Source organism: Grammomys surdaster, unplaced genomic scaffold, assembly GCF_004785775.1.
Source record: "Grammomys surdaster isolate TR1022 unplaced genomic scaffold, NIH_TR_1.0 63, whole genome shotgun sequence".
Classification (NCBI taxonomy): Eukaryota; Metazoa; Chordata; class Mammalia; order Rodentia; family Muridae; genus Grammomys; species Grammomys surdaster.
Window position 1 is genome coordinate 5,541,197 of NW_021604565.1, and position 3,549 is coordinate 5,544,745.

The 3,549-nt window shown below is 47.3% G+C and overlaps 1 pseudogene; it reads right to left on the reverse strand.

The window, feature by feature from the left end:
• Nucleotides 1-513: 513 nt before the first annotated feature.
• LOC114619626 lies at nt 514-850 on the reverse strand (annotated as a pseudogene).
• Between the last annotated feature and the right edge of the window lie 2,699 nt (nt 851-3,549).

Genomic DNA, 3,549 nt, shown 5'->3' on the forward strand with positions numbered 1-3,549 from the left:
TCTTTTTTGTTTATGGCTTTGAAAGGAGTAATCCACAATCCAGTCAGTATTCAACAATTCCTTGTTGGCAAAGCATTGTGGCATGCGTCTTTAGTGTCAGTACTTGAGAAGTAGAACCAAGAGGACCAGGAGATATATAGCACCTTTGAGGCCATCCTGAGCCATAGGAGGCCCCCACCTCAAAAAGCAAAGTAAACTAAACCAAATAAACAAACAGAAAAACCCAGAACAAACAAAACCTGTTTGTTGATTTTTTCCAAGACAGGGTTGTTTGTTGATTATTGAATAGAAAAAAATTAGAATGTGTCTCTATCTTGTAAATATATTGCCAAAACACACAGTGTTTTAGAGTTTTACTGCTGTGAACAGACACTATAATAAAGGCAACTCTTATAAAGGATAAGTTTTTTTTTCTCCCGACCAGAAGATGGGCATGGCTATGGGTGGGTAAACACAGAACACTGCGTGCAACAAGACTTGAAGAACAACGGTGCAGGTAAGTGAAGCCAGGACTCAAGAGAAGGTGGAACCGTTCCAGCCCACGTCGGCTACGTTGATGTAGATCCAGTCCAGGCTGATGTGCAGGCGATTAGTCAGCAGGCCGCACAGAAGCTTGCTGTAGTTGCTTGTTCTGGGCACCACTGATCTTGCTGATCTTGCTCGTGCTGCGCAGGCTGCAGAGCGCGCAGGGGTCGTTCTTGCCATTAAAAGTCATGAGCTGGTCCAGAACCACGTGCCCTGAGATGTACTGTGCGGGCTTGCCGGTGGCTTGCGCCAGCTGCTGGGTGAGCTCGAAGAGAAACCCCTCTGGCACGGAGGCGCGGGGAACACTGGTGTTCATGATGAACATAGGCTCTGAGCTATATGACCCAGGACAATATTTATCTGGGGTTGGCTTACAGGTTCAGAGATTCAGTCAATTATCATCAAGGGAGTATGGCAGCTTCCAGTCAGACACGGTGCTGGAGCAAGAGCTGAGGATTCTACATCTTCATCTGACTACAGCCAGGAGAGACTGTCTCCTAGGCAGCTAGGAGTAGGGACTCAAAGCCCACCCCCACATTGACATACTTTCTCCGACAAGGCCACACCTCCTAATAGTGCCACTTCCTGGGCCAGGCATCTTCAAAGCACCACACACAGCTTACTTATAAGGCAGTAGGTGATCAAAGTTTAGCTGTCTGCATCCTATAAATAATCAAGCAGTGTGACATCAGGACACTGTTCAGGAGTGTGAGGAATAGTAATGGTCCCATTTACTGCAGGAAGGGTGGTACCTTCTGCTGGGTTGGCAGAGCAGACTGCCCTTGGGCTTACTGGGAAGCCAGGTCTTTGGGTGAGATTCAGTCGAATTGATTGATTTCCTGACCATTCATAAACCCCAGAATACTACATAAAATCTGCATGACAAATGCACAGGATGAGTTTCTATGTCAACCCAAGGCTCCACTTCATTTAAAGGATTTGCTGGTATCTTTCAAGCCCCAGGGCCATCATACCCCACTGGGATCAGGCATACCTGGTGAACCAAGAGTCCTCTCTTTTCTCTTTTGCAGAGGATGGTCCTTAGCTTCTGGATCCCTGGCCCCACGTAACAGTTGTTCTACGTCCATGCCAATTCCAAGGCCTCTGTGGTCAGTGGGGAGAAGTGACTATGAGTACTGCCCTCTGTCCTCAGATGATGTGGGTCTGGATACAAAGGGGAAGGCACCAGAAGTAAATATGGAAACATTATTTTATTTCAAACTCTCCATGTACAAAGTACAACTCTGGGCTGCTTTGGAGCCTTGTAACAGGGTTTTTCAGGGGGAAAATACCACTCTTTCCCTGTCTTTATGGTTGTGACCATGGCCTTGAGTCTCAGAAAGGTTTGGTGTGTAGAGAACTCTTCAGCTTGTTAGTATCTCTAATATTGAGGCTACGTCTTTAGCATTTGTTCCTGACCAGAGGACCTATAACCAGGACGCTTGAAAAAAAGAGCAGGAGGTACTGGGAGGTGATAGAGCCTGACAGCAATAAGGCTGAGGGAGAACTTGAGATTTCAGCTTCAGGGTGAGTAGTAGGAGTCCAGTTTAAATATCATCACCCTCTCATGTCAGCCTAAAAAAGCCCATGGAGAATGGGCTTCATGTATCTACTGAACAAGCATTAACTGCCAGACACTGTACTAGGCTTCATGGACCTCATATTATAGAGGAACTATCACTGTCTTGGGCTGGTATAACAAAATACCATGGCATGGGTAGCCTGTGGGCAACAGGAGCCAACTTCTCATGGTTTAGAGGCTGGGAAGTGGTTGGCTAGGGTTTGGAGAGGGCCCAGGCTCCTGGCTCGAGATCACTGTCTTTTCACTGCAGCTTCACATGGTGGAAGGCGTGGGGTGCATCCTGAGTTCTCTTTTTATATGGGTGTTGATTCCAGTTCATGGGAGCACTAAGGGAGCACTCTTTCCTGAGCACATCTTCCTTAAGGCCTCAGTCGCTCAGACACCTAGGCATTAGGATTCTACTGGTAAATCTGGGCAGGAGATGCAAATGCTTAGCTCTGAGAAAGAAGAAAGCACCTCACCAGAGAGGGGATGAAAGGCTGAGGCTTGGCTACCAAAGGGGGATTAATGGAGATGATGGAGATTCAAAGAGAATTTTAGGGAAACGTATTCCCAGGAGGACGGTGTCGGCTGTTTTCCAAGTAGTGCTTCAATCTGCACCTCCATGGCCCCATGAGACCGTCTCAGGTCAGCCATTCTACAATCTTCACCGGCACCTCCACCTCCCCCATCTCCACAACACATGTGGTACAGCTGGGGATTTATGGTGTGCTGTCTCTGCAGCTGGACAGGCACTCCGAGCCCCAGGCTCCTCTGAGCTTTGGACAGCAGCAAGCTCCTGCAACCAGTAGTGTGAGAATTAACTGTTGGCCCTCTAACCGAATGACTCCATGAGGTGGAGTCACGTTGCAATAGGTGAGGCTTAGGTCATACACAAGTGCTCCTTGTCAGGCATGTGAGAGGCTGGAACAGCTGTGAGGGGGCGGTGATGGCTCACTCCGTGTCTGGCTTCAGCACAAGGAGGATTAACGTCAGCTACAGCAGTCAGGGAGTGGACTGGGCTCAGCTACTACACCAAACTTAAAGGTCAGTGAGGTCACTGCCTACAGAGGGCCTCCGTAAATATGGAGGGTTTGAGAAGCCAGTAATGGAGGTATCATGGGGCTTTGATGAATCTCAAAGCAAATTCTAGAAGCTCGCTATCATTTGCAACCTTGACCTGAAAAACAAAAAGTGTGTTTGTGAGTGAGTGTGTGTGTGTGTGTGTGTGAAGAGAGGTGGGGAGGAAAGGGGCGAGGGGAGGGAGTTAGTTTAAGTTCTGTGAAATGAGAAAGTGTTTGGAATTGTTTTAAATGACATTGATTTTATGCAAACTGTTTCCATCTTAAAAAAAAAACACAACATATATCTTGAAATCACCTATTTAAGGCAGAGTAGGTACTCAGGGGCATTTATTGAGTGGATATGCAGTGGTATTTGAGTGAGTGAATATGCAGTGGTAT